The sequence below is a fragment of the Plectropomus leopardus genome, chromosome 8 (assembly GCF_026936395.1).
Source record: "Plectropomus leopardus strain MGB_pleo_1.0 chromosome 8, ASM2693639v1, whole genome shotgun sequence".
NCBI lineage: Eukaryota > Metazoa > Chordata > Actinopteri > Perciformes > Serranidae > Plectropomus > Plectropomus leopardus.
Genome location: NC_142183.1, coordinates 24,207,287 through 24,227,718, shown reverse-complemented (window position 1 = coordinate 24,227,718; position 20,432 = coordinate 24,207,287). Strand labels below are relative to the sequence as shown.

Here is a 20,432-nt window from a genome sequence, read left to right as displayed (position 1 = left end):
ATGTAAAATAACCACTGATAACACCTCTTTAATGAGCTGGTAACATTTTAAATTGATGCACAAACCTAATTTTGTTTAACCAACAAAACACATCCGTCTTGTTCAGGTGCCGAGTCCAAAAGCTATACTGTGATCTCTAGTATGAAAAAGCTTGCAACACTGTAGAATGCTTCCCTTAAATGTTTTTGCTTGATCAAAGGTTTTGAGCATAATTTGGCTTATCATCAGGTATGGATGTGTCAGTCAAACAATACAGTGTTGTAAGTCCAAGGGAAGCAAAAAGCCCACGTTACCGCCTGAATGTCACATTGGTGGGCACTCGGTGGTGCAGAGTGACAACACTCGCCCACCACTGCAGCGTTCAGCTATAATCTGTAGCTCCAGTGTTTCCAACTCCACAAAACACAACTGGCAGCGTTCCTTGTAGCCACACTGGTGACTCCTACCAGTTGGTGGGGAGGCCTCTATGAAGTTGCATTGAGATCTGCAGGAGATTCTTTGAACCTCTGCATGTGCTGCACCCTCCTGATGAAGCTCTCGCTGTCAGGTGAAAAGAGGCAGCTGGTGACTCCATGTGTATCGGTGGAAGCACATGGCCAATGTCTACACCCTCCTAAGGAGAGCAGTGGGAGTTACCACAGAAGGTTGTGGTTACATGGGGATCGGACTTTACAAACGGGAAAATGTCCAAAATAAAACCACCATATATAAACACATCAGCAGATAACATTATTAGAGCTGACAGCAGCAGCAACTAGCCAAAAAGTTCTTGTCTTTTAGATTTACTACAAGTGGTCATTAATAGTTGGATTATAACGTGTTGACCCTTTATTTTACATCTAAGAAGCCTCACCTTTTTATCTAAAAATTATATTAGGTTATAAAATAATTATTGAATGATCACAAGAAAACAAGCTGTGTTATGTAGAGATTAGACAATAATTCTGTGACAAAGAGAAAACATGAATATAATTTATTGGCCCATCCTGCCCGTGTCACACTGTTGTGAGACAAGAACAAAACTGACTCAGTATGACACATCTGCTCAAACCCTTCTCATGTGTGATCAGAGGCTTGGCATCCAGTGACTTGCAGATACAGAAGCAGGTGTTCGGATAAATTCTTAAATCAGCTGCAGATTGCCTCAGAGCTTTAATCTAATGGGTTGCAATGCATCAAGGCCATACGTTTTAAATCTACAATGATTATTTCAATTTAGCAAGACTCATTTTCCTGAAAAAAAGTGAGCATATCAGAGAAAATAGCTTTTCATGTCAACGATTTAAACACTTAATAGCCTGAAAATTCAATATTTTTGATCAGGACTGGTCACATTATATTTCAGTTCCTTTGCTCACATATGACTTCAACTCTCAATCTTGCTTTTTCCTATCATTTAGTGCGCTGCCTCTCATCAATCCTACCCCGCTGAGGAACTAAATTCAGTAATCATAGAAATGGGTTCCTCTGGTGAAAGACACATAATGAGAGGGCGTGAATTAGTATTGTAGGAAGGATGCAGTTAAACAAGCATTATGCAGCTCAAACTCAATGATATTTGGAGAGCTATTCCAAGAGCCCATCAGTCTTGGCCAGATGTTGGAGGCTGATAAGAGACTCTCTAGAAGCTCTTCCTTATTCTGTCAGTGCCTCTTCCCATGAAAGAGACTACGGGAAGGCAATGGCCTAAGGAGATAGTGAAGCACTTGCCATTGTGGTAAAGTGTTACACAGATGTAAAGAAACAACTAACCTAGCTGAATAAAACATTTAGTGCAAACACTGTACAGTACAGTAATCACATTTGGTTAACAAAGTGTGAGAAAAAAAAAACTCCAGTGGGATAAAACTTACGTATGTCAAGTGCCAGAACCTTCTCGTGGAAATCACGAAGGAGTAGCTGTGTACTCCCTGTGAGAAAAATGAAAACGCATCATGTCACATAAGATAAATGATGTGACATAGTTCAAGGGATGAGGAAAACGTGCCTACCCCAATTTCAATATTTGAATGCCACCGCGTGCTGCGTCACAAACCCATCACGCGCTTTGGCTCCCCAGCAAACACTCTTTGGCCTGAGTGTGACAGAGGCGGTGTTATCAGCTGCACAGGCTGACACACTTCACTCTCCTGCCTCTGGCTTTGCACAGTCAGAACCATGCGACCGCAGCAGTCAGTGCAGCGTGGCAGGAAGACATCTTCACCACACGAGGTTTGGGCTACATGGAAAGGGCATCTGCACGCAGGAGGGTTCCCCACACTTAATACACAGATAAACTGGGGACTGGACAAACATGTTGGAGCACATGAGCACAAGCCAAATCACAGAGCTGGTTGATGGTTAATCATGCTGCCTGTGCATACGTGTGGGCGTTCATAAAGTTTATATGGTCTGGTGCATACATGATTAGATGATTACACAATTAGTCAACAGAAAAATTAGAGACACTAATGTGATAATTAATTAGACATTGAAGTCATTTAGGAAGCACACATGCAAAACAAAACAGTAAAAATGCTAGTTTTAACTTCTACACATGCTATTTTTTTTTAGGGTTGGGCCAATGGCAACATTTTCAGACCAGTTTGGTATTAGGTCACCATTCACGACTGGTATACTTAATTTTATCACTAGGTATTGCACTTGTCTCAGCAGCCGCTCCTGAGTGGAACATAATGACACCGTGTCCTTACAGCAAACAAGAGTCTTGCTATTGTGTCGCATCTTGTAACATTGGACTTTTTCGTCTATGTAGAATCCATTACATACTCAGTTCTGTAACATGATGTAAACAAAGCGCGTACCTATCAGCTCTGCATTATAGATCATACTTGTGATATAACCACTTCTTTAGTCAGCTTACATTCCAATGAGTTGCCATATTGGTGCAGTTTTAGTTTCTTTGAGGGAATAACTTTGCCATGTCTCATGTTAGCATTCTAAAAAAAACACATGAACTTTCTAGTAAGCATACAATCTATACTCTCCCACCTCTACTGAAATTAGATATTATTAATAATAATAATCATTATTTGTATAGCACCTTTCATACAAGAGATGCAGCCCAACGTGCTTTAAAACAAAGAAATTACATGCACCAAGTGCTTCACATCAATAGACATAGAAGACATAAAGTCACAATAAAACCCGCAAGTAAAAATAAAATAAGATCATAAAATAAGATCATCCATAGATCTCCTTTATGTTGTCAGTGGTTGGCTCAGCAGCAATTTGCAAACAGCCTGTAATAATCTAGGATTTTGTAATTTAAGCTTTAATTTGTTTCAATGCAATCATACAGTGTCATTATCTATATGGAAACAACCTTAAGAGGTCTGTGAAAAAAAGCTAATTTTATAATAGACACTTAACATTTCCTTTTTTTTTCTTTTTTTAAAAATACATCCCAGAGGGGTCGACAAGAACCAAGATAAGATAGGTTAAAGTTAAAATAAAATAATATAAATAAAGTAGCAGTCCAATGAAGTCAATAAACAAAAAGTTAAAAGAGTGTTCCTTCAAGTTGCTATCCATATACACATACTGGACCCACTTCTCTCAAAGCTGTACAAAACTGTCCATCTTTAGGTGTAAAGAAAAAGTAACCTTTTCCATCATGTAAATCTCCATTGTCACATCTATCCAGTTATCTATGGTAGGACCCTCACCCATCATCCATTTTCTGGTCAACACCTTTTTCCCTGCTGCCAGCAAGATACCCATTAAAGTATTTGCCAGCAACTTTTATTATGGGAGGGATATAGCCTAAATGCATGATTATGAAATCTAACTGTATATGTGTATTTAAAATGATTTGCATTGCCGTATGTATTTCTCTCCAGTAAGTTTGTATCTTTTGGCACTTCCAAAATATATGGTAATGGTTTGCAGATTGACAGCCACATTTCCTCCAGCACTGAGAACTGCCATTGTCATAGTGTGCTGTCATACAAGGGGTAATAAAATATAGTGTGCTGTCATACAAGGGGTAATAAAATATCAAGCCATATTTTTCCAGCAGAACTCTTTCCATGCATGGGATCTAGTGCTTTTCTATTGAAATACACAGATATCTTGCCATTCTCATCCCATATTGTTAATTTCTAATGCGATATTAGTTGAATTTAGCACTACGACTCCGTCAGCACAGGTTCATAATGTAGGCTACTTTTAATTTGCCAAAATGTGTCAAAATGACAAATGCCGGTTGAGCCGGTTTGCCTTAAATCAAACTGGTTTAAGCAGGTACAACGGACCACCAAATATGAAATCATGAAAATGTTTTATCTTCAGCAATGCAAGTGTTTGCTTCTAAAATGCTAGTTTAAGCCTCATAATATGCCTGGTTTAGGTTGTGTATGGTTTGTCTTCTTTAGGCTACATCATTGTGAATAAAAATGGGAACTTGGGCATATGTTCTCACTGTATTGGACAGCATATTAGTCACACAGCTGTTGAAAAAAAATGAATCTCAGATCCTGTATGTGGTTATTAAAGACCTGTCTCTGATGTAAATGCTCGGCCACATAAACAGCTACCTATAAAAGCCATGGCTAAGGTACATGTCAATTCCCACTTGCCTACTACTGGCTGAATTTCAGATGCCGTCATTACCTCAGGCTTGGTCTTTTCTGCTTAATGTCCTCTGTACAGCACAGAGACATTAGAAAAAAATAACACTAACACATGATGGCTCTGACTTAGGTTAGGTTTTGGTGACCCAATCATTTTTAGACCTCCAAAAGGGAGTGCCAAAGGTTGAATAGTTGAGGCAAGTTACGGTGGATAGAATAAAGAAATTAAATTCAGCCAAGAAAATGCTAAAAACAATCCCTCAACAGCAGCAGCAGTGATAACAACAACAGCAGTCTGCTATTTTCCCTTCCCCCATGGCCTCTGTTGCCATATCCTGGTAATAGGAGATGGGTGTTGCTCATTGCCTGCGTGCCTAATCGAGAGGAAAACAAACTGGTTGTTACAGATAATGGGAAAGGTGAGGCAAAATACCATTAATAGTCAGTGATCCTTTTAAATAATTAACAGTGTCCACTGTGTCACGTTAACAGCACTGTTCATGTGATTGATGTTCCAGCTATTATGGGGGTGTTAAGATAAACCTGCTAATGTGGAGAAATCAATCTTACATATTATAATGTATGATAGATATCCTCTGTGAGTAAATACTACATTTTAAGGTGATTTAACAGCACTGTTACATATGGTTTCGGGTAGGCTGAAGAGCAAACATGATGAGCGGCACTAAATGTACATGTTTGTAATTTGTGGCAAATAATGATAACCACAGGCATAATAGAATAGCAAGGAAAATATTTATCTTTCTATAACAGACATGCAGGTTTTCAGGCAAATTTAGAGCATGATATTAACCTAATGGTAGTCCTCTAATGCTTTGATTTTCAATATGCAGCATTGCATGAAAGCTACATTCAAGGTCAAGCATGGAACAACACACTAAGCCAACAGCACATGATAAACGATAAACATTCAGTAGATAGTCTGTGCCATTCTTCTTAATAATGCACTCCTCATCTCTGCAGTTATAATGAAACATTCAGTAGCTGGGAGTATGAATATTGTATGTCATTAATGGATCAAAGAATCAAGAGGTCAGGCAGCGATGTATGTTTTCTTTTAAGTATGTGTGTGCGTGTGTGTGTGTGTGTGTGTGTGTGTTCCAGTGCTGTTTGTCAGGAGGGAGGCTCCTGCTGTTTGTTAGTCCCTCACAGACTGTAATGCTTCAGTTATCCCATTGTTAGCCGCTTCTACTGTACCTGCAATTAAATTTCCAAAGTCAGAGGAGCTTAACTAATTACTCCCAGCAAATGCCCCTTCTTTCCAATGCAAATAACACCGCAATACGCTCTAATAGTGCAAGAAGCCATAACATGGGCTTGGTGAATCTCGCACTGTCAATCAATACGAAATTGGATTTGCAACATAATGTTATGTCAGCTATTTCTGCGCATTCATTTGACAGATAAAACTGTAATCTAGCTAATGCAATGCTCTCAACAGAATAGTTTAGCAGCGGCAGTTGAAATGAAGCCACTTTCCCCTTTTTGCCCAACTGAACACAGCCCAACAAGTCTCATCTGCAACATTTCTCATGTATGATGCTGACGTGTGCTTGACAAGGCCAAGACCAGGCAGCTTGTCTGCACGTGAATAAGAATAGAGCATTTTTCAAATACAAATCACCCTGGAAACATCACCTTGGAATATGAAGTTTAATGGAAATTCATTCCCTTTTGACGGATATTTGCATATTCTCATGTAGCGTGCTGTCAGTGGCAGCAGCGGGTGGCGGTGGAGTGCAGAGATGCTCCAGTGTTTATTTCAGTTTGGCAGACAACTATTGCTATAATTATATCAGGACATCTGCAAGGCCACCACTGGCCTATAAACATCACCTGCAGACCTTCAAAACTATCTCTGCATGCTTGTGTGACCCTGTAAAACATTGTGGCCACGCTGGAGTCATCTCAGAGAGGTTTCCATCAGCGGTGACTCACAACAGATATAACAGTGTGGAAGAAAACTGAAAATAAACAGGACAACCAAAACAGCAAACAAAGCCATAAAACATCCGCAATGTGCATTTTTCTCTTTATCAGTGTTATCCTTTGCAAATGTTTTACAGCACAAGTCTTCATTGTATAAAGATTTTATGTAAAGATAGATCAGCCATAGGTAATACTGGTGAGTGGTAGAGCTGATGATAATGGCCCAATTGCCAAACACAAAAAGAAACTGGCAACAAAGCATTTTAAGGAGCAAATAAAAGTCTACAGGAACATATTGGTTGAAGCAGTGTTCCCATCCCTTGTTTGAATGGCATAAGGGTTGCCTCACTGCATACGTTGTGTGAATTATATATTAAGTTTTTCTGCAGATGCACAGCAGTGCATTTTTTTTACTGATGGCAGACAAGGAGAAGACGCAGATGCTCCACTTTACGTTTAGAACATACAGTACACACCTGACAGCTGAGGGGTATTCTATAAGCATTTTAATCACTTCAAGTGTTCATAAAGATTAAGGTTACTGCTTGCATTCTAACTGATAACCACAAAGCTGTCATGCGGCCTGCGATGCATGCTGTAGTTTGTGGTCTCTATAAAAACCAACTGCAATATTGAACTGTAATTAAAAATGAAAAAAGATAAGAAAGAAATTGTAATATCAACACTGACTGTGCTAAAACAAGTTTCTTTTCAATTTTATTTTCAACATCCCATGTCCAGGGCCATTTCTATGACATCCTGTCGTTTATCACATTTCTTTTCCTGAACACCATATTCCTCTTAGAGCCATTAAATTTTCACATATTTTCTCTTCTTCTTCTCGAGGTAAAGTGCACTAGATGTGTCATCCCCGCGATCCAATTCACTCTGGCAGAAAGCCTTTATTGCTCGGCCACGTTTACTCTGCATGTACGTATGTCCTTTCGAAATAACCCTTATTCATTTCCATTTATTTTGACCAGCGGTGGAGGCACGGCAACACTGGCAATAAAACAGCTCATTTATTTGACATGAAAGCTGATGATTACTAAAGACAACCACAGTGGTGACAACAAAGGCGGAGGAAATCCAGTGAAGATAGAGTTGGATTGATCTGCCTCAGAGCTAACAAATGGCCCTGTCACAGAGAGGAATGGTTATACTTTATCCTCTATTGCCCATCTAGGAAACCCAGATTTAAAAAAAAAAAACAAAACGTTATGTAGAAACTATATACCTATTGAGTATAAACCTAATATGAAAAAATGCTTAAGTTCTTAAAAAGTCTGGACAGGTGGGTGCTATAAAAGCCCACAGACAGGTCAGTCCAGCTCAGTGGGAGCGCGGTTTTTAAAAGGGGTTTCAAAGAACATATCTGAACTATAACAAATTGCTTTGAGCTGCAAGATTCATCACTGTCAGACCTTCTTTTTTGCCACACTTCTATAGGTCATCATGAGCCCCCTAAAATGTGAATTTTCTGAGAATATGGCACACTTATTTTAAAACCTTCTCACCTGACATTTTAAAAGGTTAAGCTCCCTGAAAAGGTCGAGCTAATTAAATAATTTCTTCTCAAAGGGAAAAACTATCAGCTAATTACTGTGGAGACGTGACTCTCAAATATTAGATCATCCGTTAGAGGCACTTTAGAGGAAGCAGGGGCAACATGTCGGGTTGAACACACAAAAGGGAGGAGGTAGTAACCACGGTTTTTTAAAGTTCAGCTATCGTTATTAGAAATCCAATTTGATCAGACCATTTTCATATGAGTCAAGAATTTATTGTGATGAAAGTTTAAAGATCCATAACTTATTTTAGCCCTGAAACAGCATTGTCCAATCATAGCTCAGTAATCGTAACTGGACACAGCAGGTCTGTCAAGTTGTGCATGAAATGATAGTAAGCATGATACTCTGTATGAAGAGCTTGGAAGGTCATTTCATTTTCACTTATCCCCTCCAAAAGTGTAAGACCAAAAGTGTGAGGCATGTGTTTTTCTGATTCTCCATAAGTTACAGTCGTTAGCTTGTCTGGTTAACTACTAACTACAGAAGTAATCCAGCATTACTTCCAAGGCCAAAGCAATTTCACTCTTAATTGTTTTTTGGGGTTACAGGTTACATTAGAGCAGCAACACTTACTCAGTTTATTGATAAGCTGATTGATAGCAAATTCAACAGCAACTACTTTGATAACTGAACAATAGTTTTAGAATTTTTTTTAAGTAAAAAAGACAACAACAAAAAAAAAAATTCAGATTAATTTAATGTGAGAATTTGATGCATTTCTTATTTACTCATAACAATAAACTGAAAAACTTTGGATTTTTGGAGTGTCAGTTTGATAAAGCATAACATTTAAAGACGTCACAGGGCATGTTTCATTATTTTCTGACATTTTATTGACAAAACAAATAAATAAATAATGCCAAGACTAACCAACAAAAAATGTATGGGTAAGCCAATCAGAGGCAGAGTAAGGGAGGTCATGCCTTTGCTATAATAAAAGCATCCGATGGCTTATGAGCCATATGCTTCTGTTTGGAAGAGTGTAGCCTATTTTCAGAGAAATGGCCCTTTGGAAAAATCTGCGTTTGTTTCGGGATACTAGTCTGTAGGATACATGGTCTTTCAGTTCCATGGGACATTTTTAGACTATAAGAATTCAGAATTATGAGCTGTCGGAGTGACGGCATATCACCTTTCACATTAGCACATACTCTGTGTGGTATTTCCCAATTGGGATGTGGGAGTCAGTCCTGAATGCTGTGTGGGCTAACTTCAGCAGCTCTTTCCTGCTCTGTTGAATCTGTGGAATTTTAAATTCCAAAAACCACAGTAAAACCAAATATATTGGTATGTTTTCCTCTCAAAACAAGTCAGGTGAAAACAAAAAGTCAGCCAAAGACTAAAACTTAACTAACTTAATTAGGTAGCTACAGCTGACACAGCCGTTTCAGTTGACAAAATCGCTGGCAATCGTCCACCCTGCTTTTGTCTACCTCTTTCTGCAATCAAGGTCACATTGTTTTGAAAATTATAAAGAACATGGAGTAGTAAATCTGCTACTTTTATCTGTAAACTATGTATAGTATGTATTGTGCAAAAACTGCAAAGTTTGAAAATGTGCAACAACCATTCAGCCTTGATTTAACCAGGACGGTCTTTTTGAACACCAGCATCATGGAGTGCCTGGTTTTAGGATACTGTGTGCACATCATTCCTACAGCTCCAGAGGATCTACTTGGAGCACATCTCACATAATAATCACATCTCTGATAAAACGCCCCCACAATGCAGTGAAGTGACAGGTTCAAGAGGTGTGTTCAGCTGATTGCTCCGACATTAGACATTCGTTCTTGAGAAAATGAAAAAATCTCATCACATGTAACAATGTGCCCCCATGTCCTCTATACAGACACAAACAAACCCAACTAATCACAGCCTCTGAGCTCCGGGCCACACTGGAACTTCCTTTTCGACTGCCACACATGCAGAATTATTACAGCAAATTGGTTTATTTTCACGTTGCTTCTCTCTTGGTCAATCATGAGGAGAGCCAGACCTCTTGCACCTCTGCAGCTTCAGCTCAATTTCAGAAAATCTGTGATTTCCAGAACCAGGGCACATGTTGCTCTCTGGACATGAGCAGCACTGACCGGCTGCAGATATCGCAAGTGACCAGGATCTTCATGTACGAACATCATATTGATATTTTCACCAAGACATTATGTCTTAGCCTTTGCATAAAAGAAAGCATTAGCGTGATTAGGATCAGCGCAGAGGCGATAATGCTCAGTGGAGCCTACGTGATTTCAGATCTGACACAGCAGGTTATGATATAAGACTGTATCCTATCAGACAGGATGGAATGGACAGATGAGACCAGTGGATTAATGCAGAGTGACACTCGCTCTCTCAGTGACTCCCCTAATGGCCCTCAGATAGACTGGCTGGCGTGAAGGACACAGGGTTACGGGTTTATTCAACCACTTCTCAATCAAATGTATTCTATTATTGCAGTGCTTACTTTTAGATAGCAGTGATACAGGATCTACTACTATCATTTAAGATGAACCCATTCTTCCTGTGGCTGAGGGCAAACTTTGTATTTTTATCTATTTTTTGTTGGGTCCGTGAGAATTTGATACAAGGTTTTTTTATGAGAAAGAAAAATCTATTTGTGTTAAATTTTGAGCATTCCACACAAGAAACCCCCACAACAAAGCAGCACACTGAAACACAGTACATAACTGTAATAAAAGTGCAAGTAGGTGTTTAGCCAAGTGACAGTACTCATTTGTCACCTTGCAGACTGCTGGTGGTTGACTATTTGGAGCACAGGAGTGGGGGTTATGTGTGGTTGCTTGTGTGTGTGTTTTGTGTGCATTTCCAGGGCTACAAACAAAAGCTATTGTGCTATTGTGTTCATTTTACAATTCATTAGAATTTTGTTACTCAATGTTAAGAATCACATACCTTTAACATAATGTTATTTTGAGTACTGTAGGCATTTTCTTTTGAAATTATTTTTTTTGTGTGTTTGTCTGTATCTACATCAAGGGGTAAACAGACACCATCACTGAGAGACTTCATCTGCCTCGCTGTACAGTATTAAGACATTATATAATCTGCCCATGCAGTGGCCCTGAGCACCATCAAGGCTGCTGCTGCAACTTCGGACTGCCTGCCTGCAGACAATGTCCTGAAACTGAGAGCAGACACTTTCTGCTCAGCTTAGCCTTCTGACGTTGTCGAGAGACACTGGGAATGCTGCGGGCTGAGTAAATGGTAGCTGTGCTCAGTAAAGACATTCATGTTTACATGTTATAGTAACTTTTCCATAAAAATACACAAGGTTTTTCTCCGAGTCTGTACTTTTTCCTCCTTCAATATTTATCTTGTTTTATACAATAAATTTTCCACTTTATCAGAAAATGGGTTTTCTGTGTATTCCCACTCTGCAGTGAAACACTCTAGTAGATCTATGCTGCCATAAAGAATAAAGACTCGAAACATCTCTCTCTTTCAGACAGTCATATGTTACATGCAATATGATTATATAGCAAATTTTAAAGTGAATCTACACTTAATCAGTACATTTTATATAGATTTCTTCAGTAAGTAACTTAAGGGGGTAAACTCAATGCAACACAAAAATTGGATGTAACCACAGTGACGTCAGCCATTGGTTTGTGCACTACCATTTTGAAGCATCGAGTTCGGCATTTTGGCCATCAGCATGTTGTTTTTTTGGAACCAGAAGTGACCATATTTGGGTAAGAAGCTGGAGCTGTGTGGAAGAGGGGGTGGATCTGAACCCTAGGACATCTGATGGTAGCGCAACCCAATCGCTAGAATAAAAATTGATATTGAAATTTTATGCAAACCAAGAATTATTTATATTTGTATGTTATTATTATTATTATAATAGCAAAACTTTACATTCAGACAACACTGTGGTTCACATGTGGTTAGGTGTAGGCACAGTTATGGTTAGGAAAAGATCAAGTTTTGAGTACCTTTTTTGGGGGGCACAATCTCGGCAGGAAAGGCAGCGACGTCTCTATAATTTTTTTTTTTTTTTGTGGTACTAATCCCTGCTGACATGTTCCGACAAAACACTAATTTTTCGTTCCCTAAAAATGTTAGAAACACAGTAATGAATCCTCAAATCACAACAAGTTATGTTGTTTGGCAGTCATCTCTCCTAAGTGACAAGCCATCCACTATCTCTTCCACCTCTCCCAATGACAAATTCTGCTTATACCTTATCAGTTCACTTTAGAACTGCTTATATGATATGATACTCAGCCACACCTGAAAGCATACCATATTTCATTGGTATTCTCAAAATGAACATCATGCTGTACTGCATAAGACTTGAAACTAGTTATTGAGACTAGAGTTGTCATGATAGTGGCATTTCTAACAATACACTGAAAAATATTGATATTAATACCATTTTAAATACAACTGTAAAATAAAATGACAATGATGGCATACAATACACAATTTCTATACAGCCACATTAGGAAAAAGTGTAAATAGTAAATTTAACAATGGCTGAATTCCATTAAGCCGCACCAGTTTCATGTTCCTGGTATTGTGCATGTTACGTCACTGCTACGGTTTACTGGGACACTTGAATAAAATGTCACCACTGTTTATGTTATTAGTAACACCTGTGCCTTTCCTGCTATCGTCTGTCAAAATGTGTGCAGTGAAAAGGATCAACTCTGCATCAATTCAACTTTGATAAAGCAAGATAAAACACACAGGTGCCACTGTGTTGGCACAGCAATAAAATAATACACCTGTATCTGCAAATTATGAAGGTAATTGGATCACACCATTTTACAAGAGTTCATGTTGACTGTTCTGTGAAGTCTTCCATTCATGAATATATCAGGAAAAAAACATGAGCCTGTCGGCAAAGTGTTATGTGAACCTTTTACTTTCATTTCACAGATTCTCAGACATCCTTTGGGGATCTCTGAATGGTTGTTTTTTTTTACCTGTCTGGGACGAAATAAATCACTGGCACTGATGTCAACCTAGGCCATAGATTTTGTATAAAGCCTGTGATCTAGCTTTGTGGGCAAGGACTGTTAAATATGTGGATATTTTTCCTCTATGGTTTTGCTTTGAGTCCTGACTAAGCCTCTTTTTTTCTCTTTGCTATAAAAACACAGCTTGCCATGGAAAATCTGTCTATCTAGATGAAATCTGAAACAGGTAGAGCAGAATCTACTGCACTGCCTCTCAGTGACAGACTTTCTAAAGACTTCTCAGACATGGACCACAGTATGTAAACAGTACTTCCAATATAAAAGTAAATGAAACTTGGCAAAGGCAAGTCTGAAAGGCACAAAGGCCCACAGTATAGTCATACTTTTGTATTTCAGTATAATTATAATCATAACATCCAGTGCCACAGTTTTTCTTTGTTTGGTTTGTTTTCTAGACTGGGACACTCTGATGGTTACAATACGATCTTGTTAATATGAAAGTGGACAAAATGAACGGACACTTTTAGAGCTGCAATTATTAGTTGATTAATTGTTTGTTCTGTGACAGTTAATCAGTAACTATGTTAATACTTGACTAATCATTTCTGTGATTTTAAGAACAAAAATAACAAAAAATATTAATAGTTTAAGGTTGTCACATGTGAGAATTTGCAGCTTGTATCTCATATATTATATCAAATTACATATTAATGAATTAACAAAACAAAGACATTTAATGACATCATCTGGTGCTTTAGGATATGGTGATGGACACATATTTATGTTTTCTACTGTTTTATAGACCAAACAATTAATCAATAAATCCAGTGGCAATGGTAGACCATTTTTTTGGCTATATAAAGGTGGGGCTAATCAATACACTGGAAGGGCTCAAATCAATGTCAAAATTTCAGGATAAGTAATACCGCCCTCTCAGCAACCAGAAATAATAGCATACAGAACTTGAGATGATTACTATACTATAGGATGATTGCACTGACTCCTTTTTCACACACAACACACGCAACAGTCTAGTCTGTAGAAATTACACACACACACAGGCCCCTAAATGTTAGCCGGTAAAGGCACACGCAAGTGACGTCAGTGACGCAGCATGTCCGAGCTCAAGTCAGTGATATCCTTACATTGATTACCACCCAGGAAATTTAATGAATGAAGGGCGCTTCTACTCCTGGACTCGGATCCGTTTAATGTGTGAAGCTGTCGCCATCACTGCACGACACTGCATTATGCTGTTAGAATGCGGAGCATGGATTTATTAGAGAGAAGTCGATGTGGAGGCGCTGTTGAACCATGTCAGCGGGAGAGCGCAGTGTACAGGCAAACATATACGAAAACTAAAGGAGTTGATATGGTACTTTTCTTGGTTGTTCAATGGTAGGGCTAAGGTGGCTCTATGGCAAGCTCCATCCTGCCGTCGCCTATGGATACATCAGAATTAATCAAAAAAAAAAGGGAGGTTAATCAATAATACAAACAATTGTTATCATTTATGCAATTAGTATTTCAATGTTGTAGCTGATGGGGGTTGTTGCACTCCCCCATAGGTGAATGTGTGACTATACTGTGTGTCTCCTCAGGCTCTGTGGCCCTAAACAGCAGCCCCTCCTCCTCTCCCTCTGCCAATCAGACCAGCTGGGGTATATAAAGGCTGAGGACCTGCTCTTCCAGCTTCATGCTTTCTGCCATATTGTTGCTGTGTCTGTGTGTTGGTGAGCTAATCTGTAAGGGAAACCTATAGCTCCTTGTGTGCACATTAAGTTGAAAAAGCAGTAGTGTTTGATTTGTTTGTGTTAAGTGACTGCTGAGTCACTCTTGTTGTTCAAAGTTGTTCAAAGACTTGCTTATTTCTCTTAAGACAATTGCGAGAAGGAGCTGCCTGTTTTGTTACCATCATTTTTCTCCTGTTTTTCCTGTATTGTTAGGGAGTTAAGTTTACTATTCTACCTTTTCTTTCTTTTTTTGCCAGTTAATTAGCTCTGTGGTTTCATTTGTTTCTGTTTGTTATTTTGGCCTGGGCTCTCTCTGATGATTTTCTAATTCCTCTCTGACTGGCAATAAAAGGGTTAAACTGCACCACTTGACTCCTCATTTTCCTAATTAAGCTTTATGTTACTTCACTCTACCCTGTACCAACTTGGAGTCATAATAGAGATGGAAGTCATTTTAACATTCAGTATATGCATTAGGTAATTTAAACTTAAACAATGCATCATATTTGTAAGATGATCACATGTTTTTTATATATTCTCCTCAAACTTAAGTTATAAATGTAGAGGATTAAATAATATTTTTTCTTCCCTCTATAATGGATGAGTAGAAGCATGAAGTTGCACAAAAATGGAAACGGTCAAGCAAAGTGCCTCAAAAATGTACTTGAGTACAGGACTGTGTACTTTGTTCGCCCCTTTACACAAAAAGCTACTTTAAAGCTGTCAGTGGCTGAGGGGCTGCATGAAACAATCAGACTCCATCAGTTCTGCAGCCACAACTCCCAACAAATCCAAACAACACAGTGCAATCACAATTATGATCCTATTTGCTGTTGAAATGTTGCTGTTGTTTTCGGGCTTCTTGCTTCTACAAAGCTAATAAGTCATATAAATTGTATAAATAGTTGGCCCTGCCTCTGGTTGTTGCTACAGAATGTTTTGTCTAAAAAATGAACCTGCATTATAAAAGAGGCTTTACTCTCATGTGGTAACTTGTCAGGCAGCTACAATAATTGGTAATGGGATTTTCAGTGAGCTCTAAAGGCAGAGTCAAAACACCAGTGTACTCTAAAATGATTTATTTCTACATGGGCCCCAATTGCAGCACCTTTGTTATTCCACAGAATTAACTTAAAACAAACTGTATGATACAAAGCCACCCACAGCTGAGCACTAAAAGAATGTATGATTGTAAATCATCAGAATTAAGGCCATTAAATCAGTAGGTGCAAAGTTACCTTTTCTGTTTAAGAGAGGAAAAAAGACAAATTCACATCATTTTAAGTGAACTCTTTGTTCATGCTTTAAAGGGGACCTACAAGCTTCTCTGTATTTTGTGTCTTAGAGAAAAAGTTACAGTGATGGATGTTCATTATTAACATTAACCATGGCCCAAGTGTCATTTAATGAGTAAAGTTTTTTTCTACTCTGGCTACAGCATGATGTCATAATGTGCCACATTTCTTGACATGAGTCGAGACTGCTAAGTGAAGCTATATGCTAACATCAGGGAGACGTGTAAACATGGTTGACAATGTTATCAATTTCTCTGTGATTTCTCTGTGATCATACTCTTGCTGGAACATGTATGGCTGTGCTTAGAAGGTTTAATTGGGGATTTTTCAGTGTAAAAGGTGTGAAAATTCTCCATCACAGTCATTCTCAGAAGACCTGAAACCACTAACCAGTCAGAGCAGATTTGGCTTTTTCAGGAGGGGGGTGTGAAGAGACCAGCATTAAAGTGTCTGTCTTAGACAGATGGTGAATACAGGTGGTCCAGCACAGACAGTATGAGAAAAATAAAGGGGTTTTTGACCATTAAAGCATGTTACGTAGAAACCTTAAATACAAGAAACCTAAAATTAGAATTATAGGCCCCCCTCACATAACGTGTCACTGTGATTTTTTAAAAGAGACAAATGTTGTCATCAGAAACTTAAAGAAAAAAACAAATGCAATCCCATCTGCATACTAAAAATGCACACAGTGGGATGACATGGCAAGAAAAATACACATTGTGCTTGCATGATGGCAACAGCAATAAGAAAGTCTCAAGATTGAAATACCGTAGTTTCTCTCACTATAACAAGGGTTATGAATCATTGAAGTATACAGCACACAGGCCAAAGAATATTGATAAAAACAACAATGAAATAGTGGTGGAAACTATGGTGGCAATAAAACGAATCTTAGTGTAATATTAATGAACAGTTAAACCTAATCCTCACCCTAATTGAAGTTGTTAACTCGCCCAACATCATCATTTATTTGCAAATTCAGTGTCTGGTCACGTAATCCAATCAGCATTGGACAAGCATGTTTATGTACTAAACAGCCATATCCAAGTTTGTGCTCTTTCCATGAAAAAAGATCCATGTCTATGAATTTTACATGAACCTTTGAATTACGATTGGCAGTGTAGCACACTCAACATCAGGCCCGGCTCCCCCCTGAGTTTTCACACTGCTTAAACTGTGTCCAGTAGGGCCTTGGCGTCTTTACGATATCACAGTTCATTGACATGAGCGTGTCTGAAGCGAACAGCATTCACTCCCTGGGCACTGATCCTTCTTCCGGCAACACTCCTCACTGTGTTATGCTCTGTTTGGGTTTGTCACCCAAAGCTGCTGTGAACAAGGTGAATGAGTAAAGACAAGGCAATAGGAGAGAGCCATCCAGCCTGGAATACAGATTACACTGGGCTTTGAGTCAAGGAAATGTTGAAATCACATTTAATTTTTTGCAATAAAGAGAGCCACATCACGACTCCCACTACTATCCTATTATAATATGCTATTTTACATAAACATGGTGTGACTGGGTGAGAAAAGGGGCAGTTTGTTCACAGCAGAGCTTTTGTTTTTTGCAATGATTTGTAATGTTTGAAGGACCCGAGGGCAAACTTTTACATTATCATTAGCTGAGAAATGTGTGTTAAAATTGTCTTCACTTTCTGGCAGCTCTGTCCTTCTGTGTCTGGATTTTTGCCATTTGATTTTTTTTTGTATGACAACTCCTTCCTTCCTGATTAGGCAGAAGTAGTCATTTGGCATAGTGAGGAAACCAGGGCCGGTTATTGTTGAACTTGACTATTGTGCCTGTTTATCTTGCAGAAACAAATGTTTCTGCGAAGGTTTCTGTGAAAGTTTCTGGTCATGTTTTAAGAAAACATTGCACTCAGTTGAATCAAGACAGTCTTAAAATACTGGTGTTGCACTATTCTGCAGAATTAGAGACCTTGCAGACTTAAGCCTGCATGAGGAGAGATATGATTGAATGATCAGAGTCTCCTCTGTGGTCTATTTAAGTGGTCCAAGTAAACAACAAAAGATGCATTTTGTTGTTTGTTGTTGCTATTTTTTGTTTATTTTGGTTTTTCTCCTTTTCAAAATTTGCACATTTTTGCTGCAATTGTAATCTCACATGTCCATATAACCAAAGATTCTCTATGTAATCTCTTTTCTATTTGCATGCAGCTTGTCTGCGTTAAAACGACCCTCAGCATTTATTTACGTAGTAAGCTAAAAGGTAGATTTCCCGAGGAGAATAAAAAGTTGGACTTTATGGACCTCCAGAGAATTGTAACACTGCAACAGCAGTCTTGATTAAAGTGGGGAGACAATGTGTCTTCCAACAACTCAGCATATGCTGGTTACAAGCTGGGCATATGGGAGCTCATGGGTGTGTTGTGGATATTGTTTTACATTAGCGGATTTAATGTTGTTATATATAGGACTTAATTAAATGTGTTGTCATGGTTTAAGGAAAGCCAAGTTATGGCAGTTTTATTGCAATACAGTGGAAACATAATTTGATAATGTTGCTAAAAGCAAAACACACCAGTCTAACAATTTGAAAAAAGGGAAGTAAAAGAAAAACTCCTATAATCTTGGAGGGAGTTATTTGCAAATGGTTTTGCATGTTGGATTTTATCTTCACCTTCCTGATTTTTTTCTCTTTTAAACTGATCTTGATTTGATGAATTTGTATTTTTACAGTGCATTTATGTTGTTGATGTTATGCAGTTGTGTTTTTTTGGTCTTAGTGATGTATTATTTGCTCTGTGTTTCGTGACTTCAATCTATGCATCCCACTGCTGCACAACCAATTGCCCCACTGGGGAGAAATAAAGTGACTTATTGATTAATTGATGGATTGATTGATTGATTGATTAATTGATTACATCTGTGCATTATTATGTAGCAGATAAGTTGACATTATGTGTCTTTACGTTTCAGCAATGCTGTGGTTAACATGTTGTTTGGTTTAGGAACAAAACAGTGGGTTATGGTTTAGATAAGACCATGTTTCGTCATAAAATATCCAGTTTTGGTGGCACAGCCCAAACTGGAAACGCATTACCTTTACCTTTATGTGACTACTACTGGGTACTTGACAGGAGTTAACATGTGTTCAGTTGATTAAGTACAATTAACTGCTTCTGAGTAAACGATCAAACAGTATAGAAAGTAGTTTTAATGGGCTATACCTTAAACCAATAAAACATTAAAATGCTGATTACATGTTAATGCATCTGTACCAATTATCCAGAATTATATCAATTATATAAAATTACAACCCAGACGGGATCCATTCTGCTGCATAATGAGTACATTTACTTTTCCTGCACTGCAAACCTCCTCCACCTCATGAGTGTGTAAAGCATAAATACGCCCTTGTGTGACTGAAACTCCAGTTGGAAAATAGTTGGAAAAACAATTATAGTCACAGTATGATTTATAGTATTCATTATGCTTAAGTAATTGTATGGCTAAATCAATGAACAGAAAAATTATCAAAAACACAACACTAAAAAAAACTTATAGAATCTTGTAAACACCTATTGTTTTTATAATAATTGCAAATGTGTTTCTAAATACTAAAGAATCAGAGCTTGCTTACATACAATTCGGGGGTTGTTGTTTTGGGGTTTTTTTTATGATTCCGTTACAAATTCACTCCATGTCTGAATGTGGCAGGATTTCTCCTCTGTCAGCGAAGGGTTTTGACAGGCACGCCATCTACATTATGTGTTTTGTAACTGATAAAATATGGTAGGAAAAAGGTTTGTTACATATGTGTTTTGACAACAAAGCATGACATGAGCGTTGAATATGCCCTTTCAGAGTTAATAACAAAACCGAGCTCTGAATCGGCTAGAGTATATACAAACAACCTCTGCCATTAAAATGATTGCACACTGAGGGAAAGAAAAGTGCATTTAGGAAAATACCAGACGGCATTTTGATCAGTGATAGAAGCAAGAGCATAAAATGATGGTGCTTCCTCTGACAAAGCTGTCTTGAAGACTTCTGTTTACAGCATAAGCAACGGCAGATTAGGGTGTTTCTATGTCGAAATCCAGCCATTAAACAGTCAGACAGTCACTTGTTTTTTATCCCTGTCCACAGCTTTTAAACCACTTACCGTACTGTAAGAATTTAGACTGCTCTGTTAAAAGGATTCTCTCTCTAATTCCCGTTTGAAATGGAAAATAGCAACTCAACATAGGGGCCAAAATGTGCGGAGCAAATTTACATTTCCTGGATGTGAAACATGAAAAAAAAAACAATTGCAGTGCTTAGCAGCATACTGTACCTTCCTGCTGGTTACTGCAAAGAATTCTTTGATATGTTGTGTCCTTTATGCGTTCAATATTTT

The 20,432-nt window shown here is 38.3% G+C and overlaps 1 protein-coding gene across 1 annotated transcript in view; it reads right to left on the bottom strand.

Annotated features, from left to right (window-relative positions):
• The window catches only part of LOC121947732 (glutamate receptor 3), a 143,035-nt gene that overhangs the window by 104,398 nt on the left and 18,205 nt on the right, over positions 1–20,432 (bottom strand). The gene's annotated exons all lie outside the window — the stretch shown is intronic.